A 10,937-nucleotide genomic window follows, 5' to 3' on the forward strand; every position below is an offset into this window, starting at 1 on the left:
GTTCCATCGCAAGGGTCATAAAACATCCTTTATGCCATTGTCATCGTCCTCTGCTAGTTTCATCTGTCATTATTCCCCTTGCTTTTTGAAGTTGTGTTGGACATAAATTGTACGTAAACTTTTGGCTCCCTGGAGCATGTGTTGCCTGGATGAAAAAGGTAGTCTGGAAATATACTTTCTAATGTGAAAACATTGCGAAAAAGTCACCTGCTTTATACATGTGTTAATTATCATGGTGAAGAAGTAATATTCCTGTGTTCCTGTCCAAAAAGCAAACTAGTTGGAAGTACAAAAAAAAGCAACTATTTTGCCCCTAAATTTGCTTTTCCTCTCATTAAGTACTCTTAGTAAAATTCTGTAGGTATACTATGCTAGGTGCTCAAACAATTATGTCTCATTTTTTTCTAGAATATTCTAGACTTTGTGACTTTTGTTTCTTGTACCTGAGAACATGTGTTCCCGGTGCCCCTTTTTGACCCCTGATTTCGTAGTCAGATGATTGTCATTTCAGATATTGCTGTTGCTTTTGAAAGTATTGTCATTCTGGCATTGTTTCTTCTTTCTTGAACTGAATTGAAGGAGGTGTCTGATCAGAAACATTTTCCTCCCTTTCCAGTGCCACCTGTGAAGCCCTATTGCTTTATGTCTCTGGAGTTCAAGCTGCAATCTCTAGGATGGAATGCTGCACTGCATCTAGCTGTCCAAATGGTCTCAGTTTCAGTCTGGTGGAGATGAAGGCGCTGTGCATGTTAATATCGCTTGTCAGCCCTAATAAAACGCCATACTCGTATCAGTGATCGTAGCTTCTTCTTTTTGGTTATATTTACTGTTTTACATACTTGTACTTCTTCTTTTGGGAACGACGTGAAGTAAATCGATTTTGTCGCATAAATTTTGCTGCTTTCCCCCTTAATCTGTATAAATTTTGCCACTTTCCCTGTAACCTATCTGCGATGAGAAGCCTAGAATGGTGTCATCCAAATTCCTGTGAAACCATTCACCGTACTGTCTTTTATTTCATCCTTTATTCATAAAGTGTCATGTACACAAAGCAAGCCTCCCTGTGCAAACATATGAAATGCATGCACACAACACAAGTGTGACCTACTCCCTCCGTTCCTAAATACTTGTCTTTCTAGGCATTTCAACAAGTGACTACATACGGAGCAAAATGAGTGAATCTACACTCTAAAATATGTCTATATACATCCGTATGTAGTAGTTATTTGAAATGTCTAGAAAGACAAGTATTTAGGAACGGAGGGAGTACAAGTCTAGCCTTGTATTTTACTGGGAACATCTATATACAACTGCCAAATGAAAGGTCTTGAGCTATGTCGATATGGCACACGCATGAACTACATAAGCTCTGCAAACATGTAAATGCGACACAAACTTGCGGGGAAACAAGACTGTTATTCACATGCAGCAAGGCGGTGGAGCATCAAACAGCTGAACCCGCAGCAGCCACCGTCTTGTTGAGCAGCTCACGGAGCGTGCCTGGAGAGGTCACCGGAGGACTGCACTTGAACTCTTGGCACACATGCGCCACCGCTGGCTTCCCCGATGGGCTGCTCCGTGCCATCTGCGCGATGTTCGCATTGTTGCTCTCCCAGAATGCCATCTCTTCCATGTTGCTGGCATCTATCTGGATCACCTGGAGAAATGAAAGATGTATCCTGGTCGGTAAATGTATAACAGGGGTACTATATTGAACATATGATACAACCACTTAGTTCATCACTCACGGTTCTGTTTGGGTCGTATGACGAGAATGCAGCAGCGACCATGTCTTGAAACTCTGGAGATGCTTTATTCCCCACCAGCACTACCTGCTTCCTTGACGGGACACTGAGCATGTCTGCTGCGCAGCACATCAGCGGCAATGCTATGCCAAGTTCTTTCAGTCTAGTCTCAAACACCGCCTGCAAAGCAGCAAAACCATAAGCAAGCATGTCGATGTTACTCATCATTTCTGATTTAAATGACTTGGCAATAACAAAAAAGTACCTGCCATTTCTATCTGTATGATATGAAACCAAACTACTGCTGCAATATAGTGCATAGAAACATAAAACTGGATAGGTACATACCAGGAGATGTTCAACATTGCGTTTGTAGCCTTCAGATTTTGTAGCATCAAATATACTGGACAATCTGACCATGTTGATCGCTGCCATCGAGTTTCCAGAAGGCTCTGCGCCATCATAATCTTCTTTAACACGCAGAAGGACAGAAGGGTCTTCTCCAGGGGTATTGAAATAGCCACCCCCTTGTTTGTCCAAGAACAATTCATCCTGTAATGTTTGTAGTCATGACAAAGTATTATGCAAGGGGCGTGAAATATAACATCGAGGCATTTAACAAGTGTGCTTCACTTGCCTGAATGACTTGCAGCTCGATAGCCCACAGAAGCCACTCTATCTTACCACCATATTCATAGAGATCCAGCAAGCCATTGATTAAGAAGGCATAATCATCTAAAAATCCTGGTGCTTTTGCTGGGCCATTTCGATAACTATGTTGCAACCTTTTTGTGTTTGCATCATAGAGTTTTTCCTTTATAAAGTTTGCTGCCTTTTCTGCAACTTGAAGATATTCTACTGGCTGCAAAAATATCCAGAAATATGGGTGGTCAATAAACAAATTTATGACTAGCTACAGTTGGACAGTGAATAAACTTGGTGATGTAAAGCAGGTGAACGCAGAAATCCAGCACATGAATTCCTCCACTACACACGAAGGGGAGATAGCTTTTTAGACCTGATACAAAACAACATAAATGGCTACTTGCTGCAGAAGAGGTCCCCATACAACATCATGGTGTTTTCTTTGTCTTTGTCATACACGACGTAACATAATAGACAGTTTCATTCTAACAGTTTTGAACAGATGTATGGGCCTGCATTCCCAGGGATAGGTTTGAACAATGAAGTCTGGATTAGAAAAGTATGACAAAGACTTGAAGAAAGCAGGGATGGATAAAAGCTCCTGCCATATTGATTGGCTAATCATGCACAGTCACATAACTATAATAACACGAGTTCATGTCAACGACAGAAAATAAAAATGCAATATTCAGAGAATGGAGCACAAAACTTACGTCGCATCCTGCTACAGGGAAATAAAATTTGGTTCCAGGTGGTCCTGACTTCAAAATTTGTGAAGCTCTTGCAAAGGCAGATATTGCTAATCCATTCCATGAAACAATAACCTAAAAAAATCATATTTAGTAGATTATTATGTAACCAGATTAAAAACAAGCTGCTGTCAACATGTAGACAAGAACCTTGTCGTCCAAATGTGGTCTTGGCCTTTTTGATCGGACATCAAACAACTTCTGTCTGCATTCCCCCAGGATTCCATAATATTCATCAACAGACTTGCCATACTTCGATGCCATCAATGAACCCGGTCTTCTTTCTATTAACACATTTTTACCACTGAACTCGTTGTGAGGATCACTCATCCCCGAAAGGTCACAGTTGCCAGAAGATTTAACATAGTAGTGGTTCTTGAACAGCTCCGCGTTCTCCCCAAGTGTGTCTTCGATCTATATGACAAATATTAGACAGCTTGAGCATGCAATATACCAGAAGTTGAGGCTAATGAATAAATCAACAAATATAAAATACTCCCTCCGTCCCAAAATTCTTGTCTTAGATTTGTCTAAATACGGATGTATCAAGTCACGTTTTAGTATTAGATACATCCGTATCTAGACGAATCTAAGACAAGAATTTTGGGACGGAGGGAGTATATAGCTGCCTGGGATCCTGGTCTTTGCTTCAGTGACAGGAGCATATGGTGGCTGGTAGCAAGAAGTTGGGAACGTTACAGCCTTATAGGGGATCTATCACCAAATATGGTTGACAGTTTAGCGATAGGCTTTGTACTGACCAAGTTTTTAGTGACTTGACAGCCTGTTGATTTTAGTTTATTCAAACTTCTGTGACCTTCTAATAAATTGAGTTGTGTGCATCTTCAGCTGCAGAGTCTGTGTGAGTTATTCTTCTATTTTGAATAAAATATAGTAGAACTATTCAATAAAATTCTGCATAGCACCAAGTAGGTACTAACTACATGAGAACAACTTGCATAAAATTATTGATTATTAGGAGGTAGGCATCAGACTAACCAGTCTTTAGAGCCGGTATGTGTAAGACTAGGCAATGGTTACAGAGTCCAGTCGCTAATGGTACGACTTGAGTCCTATTTGTAAGTACATTTATTGTGGAACAAGAGCAGAGGAGACAATAATTGTCTTTTCAACTTGGATTATCATCTAGCTGAAGTGCAAGCCTGTGTAAAGAGCTCCAATATGTATAAAGTTTTTTCGAGAAACCAGCAAGAGTGTATAAAGTGACTACGATGTAAACTCAAAGTCAACAGCAGGCGGACTTACATGATGGTATGCGACAGTTTGAACTTAAAGGCCATTTTACAAGGAGCGGGCAGGGGTATGCATTAAATAGAAAAGGTATGCACTACTAAGTATGTACCTCTTGACTTGTCCACACATAGAAAGAACCCTCTTTTTTTCTTGGAGCACCTTCATATTCTGCACTGTCAGCATCTTCTGCTGAGAAAATTTCACCATCTTCTCCAATCATGTCTCTCCTCAAGTAATCAAGTATATCACGTGCAACTGAAGAATAATACTCATCTCCTGTGATAACATATGTATCCAATTATACATTGGCTATCTGTCCCTGGTCGTACAGCATCTTCTCAAAATGTGGAACTGCGCACAGAGAGAAAATATGAGAGACGAATTCTGCAAATACGTGAAAAGAAAATGTCTCCTTGAGATTAAAGTGAACTTACCATGCCAGCACTCGTCCACACTATATCTATGAAAGCCACCCCCAACATGGTCATGAACTCCACCTCTAGCCATACATTGCAGTGTATGAGTTACCATCTTCATTATGTTTTGGGCTTCACTCTCCTGCCTAGCTTCCATGTGTTTCCGGTATTTATAGAGCATTATGCAATCTTCAACAGGTCTTGGAAACTTGGGAGCAGAGCCAAATCCACCAAACTTTGGGTCATAACTGCTTGCTAACTGCATGGATATAAGGTGCAGGGCTGTTACGGCAAATAAGCTAGCTAGTTAAGAAAAATTAAGAGCTGAAAGAGGTAAGTGAGATCCTGATAGGCTATGACTAAGCTAGTGGCGCTGAGTTAAGGATGTTTAGTGCCCTAACAAGACATGAAATAAATCAGGAACCAGGATACGCCATCCAGGAAAAATGCAGTTTAGCTATTGCACTGTTGTTAACTCAATCGAGCAATCAGTTCACTCAGTCAGTCTCGCCAGCTGTTCGTGTAGAAGTTCATAGTAGTAGCATACAGAAAAATAAAGTTGGAATACTTCTCAAACCTTTTCAACACATTGATCTATATAAAGAACAGCCACATCATTTGGCACATCTTGAGAGCTAGCCTTGGCAGATAATGCATCTCTAAGTTGCTCGATGACCACATTTCCTGACTTCTCAAGCGCATCACGTTTAGTATCCCAGGCTTCCTTGACCTTTCTGAAGAGAAGTTATGAGCAAAACTGTCAGCTTATGTATGAGCAATCAACTTCAGAAATGAGGTATTTGAGCTGATACCTTAAAATAGTCTTGAACCCAGGTCTTCCATACTTATCATCTGGTGGAAAGTATGTACCGCCCATCAAAGGCTTTAAGTTAGGTGATAAAAAGACGGTCAAAGGCCAACCACCACCGCCGTACAGCGCTGACACATATGTCATATAAACCTAGAGAATGTGACAGTGTCGTCAGTCAAGAACTGGTGTAAGAGAAAACCTCTCAAAAGTGTGACAATAGAAAAACAGGAAAATAAAGCCTGCGACCCAAAAGAGACGGCATGTTTTTCTACATTTGATCACTAAAAAACAGAATACCTTGTCAACATCTGGCCGCTCTTCACGATCCACCTGTCAAAACTAATAATCAGAAAGAAGAATTGCAGTTACATTGCATGTGCATAACTTCCACACATCGAAAGACATGTAATGAGTGGGAAGTAAAACAATTAGCAACTAGTGCTTATAAACACGACACTACCTTGATGCTAACAAACCAATCATTTAGAATCTTAGCAACTTCTTCATTCTCAAAAGACTCCACCTCCATTACATGACACCTTTAACATTCAGCCAATAATAAAAACTGCGGTTAACATCTTTATACTGTGCAAATAAGTCACGAGAAACATGGAACGACAGATGCTAAAGACAACTCACCAATGGCATGTACTATAGCCAACTTCACGGACACATCCACATTTCCCATGCAGCAAAAGAAGGATGTTAAGATAGAACAAAAGGACTAACTAAATTTGTACTCCCTCCGTCCGGAAATACTTGTCATCAGAATGAATAAAAGGGGATGTATCTAGATGTATTTTAGTTCTAGATACATCCCTTTTTATCCATTTTGATGACAAGTATTTTCGGACGGAGGGAGTATTACGCAAGTCACAAGTAGGTTTGCTTTACTAAAATGAAACAGATGAATTTGAATGAATCTAGCCTTAGTTTGAACTTGGCAACATTCATCCACTACACAACTATTTATTAGAAATTCTACAGAGCCGGATTGGCAGTCATTCCTCTGCCCCGAACTATAGCACCACCAGTTGGTAATTGATCAAACACAATTGTTCACGAAAATACCACATCAAGGAATCAGTCCACTACGCAACGCTATCATAATTGTCCCATAATCTAATCAATTATAGCGGCATAAAATGAAGCAGAACACTATACTCGTATTTTGCAGAGTGCATTACTTGACAGAAAGATGGGGATGTCCAATTTGCGAGCCTTCTCGAAAGCCTCATCTCCCCAAGGATACCAGTCAACCTGCACATGGAATCAGTAAGCATGCAAGTTCAACAATGGTACCTACAATCCACAGAATCCAAAATCCACTAGAGAGCAAGCATTTGTCTCAGCTAGCTGTTTCAGAAGGATCTGAAATTTCAGGATGTAAACTCGCAGCATAGCTCGACCACGTTTGTAGCTGAGCACTCTTCGGTCACACGCAGCCAAAAATACAGCAAGTGCTCCCCGAACCAGGCGAGCGCGAAGGAGCACGCGCGCGACCGCAAGGTGCTCGGCGGAATACCCCCGCGGGGGAGGGAACCCACGGCGCGACCGCGCGAGCAGACGGAAGGAGGGCCTCGGTGGGGTGGAGTGGAGCGGAGTGGAGGGGTCGCTCACCGGGTTGTGCGCGTGCTGCAGCAGGTAGGGGCTGTGCTCGGCGGCTAGGCGGTTCGGCTTCCGGCCGCCGCCGGGCGCGGCGGTGGAGGAGGAGGACGACGACGACATGGCGGCGGCGGCGATGAAGCGGAGGGGCGAGGAGCAGGAGCTGGGGCGGTGGCGGAGGCGGAGGAGACGCGTGGAGAGCATGGGAGGGGGGCGGAGGGGCGGGGGGAGGAGGCAGGATATGACCCGGGCGAGAGCGGCGGGCGGCGCCATGCGTCCCCTGCTTAGCGGCGACACGTCCACGCCCCACAGCGGCAGAGGCAGGTCGGCTTGCCAAGGTGTCACTGCGCTCTGGGCCCACCACCGCTCGTCAAAACGATGGTACTGCTACATCGCGAGGGCTATGCCCCGCGTACTGCGAGTGCTAAGTTTTTTTTCTAAGGAATCTCGTCAACTTTATTCATTCAAGAAATGTTCAAAGGTACTCCATGCCTACCTATGGCTAAAAGGTCTTAGAGCATCTCCAGCCGTTGGCCCCCCAGGACGCATAAAAATCGCCCCCTAAGACGAGCCGGCGATTCGTTCTACGTCGGGGACGATTTTACGCCCAGTCGTTGCCCCCAGCTCGCCTCAGGCGTTGATGTTGGCCCGCTTTTGAAGCCCCATTTCGACGAAAAGGGTCCATATGGGCGAGAATAGGCCCATATTCGGCGTGGTTCGCCGTGGCTCGGCGTTCAATTATCAACGTAAATAATTTTTAACACATATTTCATCACAGAAAAATCAAATACTTCAACAAAAAAGTACAACAACAAATAGTTCAATACAAATTAAATAGTTTAACAAATAACAACTCATATTTCATCACATGTAGCGCCCGGCGTTACCCTTGAGCCTCCATAGGTGCTCTGTCAGATCTTGCTGCAGTTGATGATGCACCTATGGGTCTCGGATCTCTTGACGCATATTGAGGTAGGCAGTCCAGGTTGCCGGTAGCTGGTGATCAACTTGGGTAAGAGGACCCTGCCTGTGGTATGCACCAGTGCAGAACCGGGCAATAGCACCGGTTCGTAAGGCCCTTTAGTGCTGGTTCCATAACCGGCACTAAAGTGTGGTCACTAAAGAACCCCCCCCCCCCCTTTAGTACCGGTTCTGCACGAACCGATGCTAAAGGGAAACCACGTGGCACGAGCCAGCTCAGCGCGGCCGGCCATGGTGCAATGAATCCATGCATGCATGGCAAGCGACTCTCTAGAGGTTCATGCATCGAGCTGTGATGTCTTGCGTGCCGCGTCGGTCTACTTCTACTAATCTATAGTAGCTAGCTGGGAACATGCTGCCAGGATCAAGAACACAAAAAATTGTACAGATTGCCATCCGATATGTATATACTACTTTACGGAGACCATATACTTCCTTTTTTTGGGCCACATATACTTCTTTAGATTTGTACAATATATGCTTCATCCCAAAATAAAATGTATAGTGCATAAAAAATTTAGTATATATCATACAACATTTGTTTCACTTTTGATTAAAGAGTTAAATAATATATATGGATATATACGCTTCGACCTCAGATGAACATGCTCCCATTTTGTCATCATTGAGATTGTAGTTGCAAAGGAGTATATAGTATTTACTCCATTTGCCCTCAACTGGCTAAAAAGATACTATATACTCCTTTGTCGTAATATATGCCCGCTCCCATTTTGCCTGAGGTTGTAGTTGCAAAGGAGTATTACGACAAAAAATCAAGTAGTATATGCCTGAGGTAGAATGTTCTAGTATATATCCCTTAATTATTCTCTGAAAAATGGTATATACCTCATCAGAAAAAACTAACATATTCTACACCACGAAAATTTAGTATATGTCAACCTAGATAATTTAATATGTGCAACCTCAAAAAAATACAGACTACTTCACAAAATACGCATTTTCACAAAAATATCTACTACGTCTATGAACACACTATTGTTTTCCTCTGAGAGTCACGAAGACATACTATATTTAGGCAGTATATACTTCAACATATACTCATTAGTATATACTTCTTCAAAAGATGGGCAGTATATAATCACAGAAACAGGGTATATACTTGTAAAAAGTGCACTATACTCATTAGAAAATGCAGCATATACTCCTTCAAAACATAGGCAGTATATCATGCTAAAAAGAGTCACTATACGCTTTGTGTGGGAGATGCATGGGCGATACATTCATACTCAAGAAAACAATACATATGTTCTTAAAAGTTAGAGTAGTATATATACTTTTACTAGACAAAGAGTACTAGTATATATACTTCAAACAGATTAATAGAGTGATACGTAGTATAGACTGGTATGGCCAACCAGAAAATAGTGACCGCCTGCCATCCTTTTAGTTCTCTAGTTTGTTATGTGCATGCGGTGGACAAAGCAAAATTGTATTTTATTTCTTTTAACAAATGAATCCATCTGTTAGATCTAACCGGGTGTGTGCATGCCTTATCCATTAGAGTGTGTGAGTATGTACTCGCAGGAGTACGGAAAAGGTGTCCTATATATATATATAGAATTTATAGTAGAACCAATCATCGAGTTCAACATGATTGTTATGATATTGTAAGCGTTCATAGATAACACCACAAAAGCAAATCACTTAAGTTCAGAACGAAGAACACGGACATGAAAGACCAAGTACTAATTAAGAGCAGCATGAAGAACTAGCTAAATCACTCCTGCTAGCTACTCTCTCTCTGGTAAAATAGCATAGAACATGTATAGCTCTCCTGATTGATCATACTGGAGCATGCCGATGAACCTGTCTCCTAATCGTAGGCTGCGCTTCTCATTGCTGCCCCCTAGTACTTCTCTGCGATCATTAACAATTTTCCTCCAATCTTTCACTATTAAGCATTCATCGCTTCTAGAAATCCTGAATGCATTCATGTGCAATGCAGGATATCTTGGCCTTAAGCTAACAATTGACATCTGACCTTTAGTCTCGATCCCCTGAGGCACAACTGTCATCGGGAGTCCCTGTTGAAGAACATCGTATAGTACTTAATTAATATACTCAGCAATGAAAGTTTAAAAAAAATATGTATGCAAAATATGTACTGAGGACAAATAGTAAATATCTTACCATCATTCCTAAATAGATGTGACCGTAGTTCAATACCATCACTATTGGTCGCACGTTTTGAGTACTAACATTTCCAAGTGCAGGAATTTTTTTTGTCTTGACAGTATGAAGATCCTCAAGCCATGAAACATAATGACTTATCTCCTCGCAGTTTAGTTCAGCTCCGGGACAGTAGAAGATCCTGTCTACCAAGCGCCGGACATGTTTGGTTGAATGGAGATAAGCTGTCAATAGAAATTAGTTGTCAGTTATTTTTGAAATAAGCAATATCAAAGACAAAAATATATTTGAGAAGAACTCACATAATGATAGAACTGGAGGCGTCTGCACATCGACCCATATGTCTCTATTACCTTCAATATCATCTTCCGGACGGATATCAAAGGTGATAACCATACCAGGCTCAAATGCATAAGCCTTGCATAGTGCTTGCCAAGTTTTGCATTCAAAATAGGTGTACGTGTGTGCATTGTATACTTTGACGTTGAAAGTATAACCATCATGCTCAGTTTTCAGGTAAGCTCTCTTTACCTCCATAGTTTCCATATTTTTAAAACCTATCTTATCCAAGAAAAAAATT

At 41.8% G+C, this 10,937-nt stretch overlaps 1 protein-coding gene and 1 pseudogene across 1 annotated transcript in view; one reads left to right on the forward strand and one right to left on the reverse strand.

The window, feature by feature from the left end:
- LOC119278390 (probable potassium transporter 2) overlaps positions 1-986 on the forward strand; it is a 6,510-nt gene extending 5,524 nt beyond the window's left edge. Inside the window, exon 10 of the mRNA XM_037559743.1 lies at positions 617-986. The gene's annotated coding sequence lies outside the window, so the exon portion shown is untranslated. The remainder of the gene's footprint in view (positions 1-616) is intronic.
- Positions 987-7,456, reverse strand: LOC119278389 (annotated as a pseudogene).
- Positions 7,457-10,937: the final 3,481 nt, after the last annotated feature.

This window comes from Triticum dicoccoides, chromosome 3B (genome assembly GCF_002162155.2).
Source record: "Triticum dicoccoides isolate Atlit2015 ecotype Zavitan chromosome 3B, WEW_v2.0, whole genome shotgun sequence".
In the NCBI taxonomy this organism is placed as follows: Eukaryota; Viridiplantae; Streptophyta; class Magnoliopsida; order Poales; family Poaceae; genus Triticum; species Triticum dicoccoides.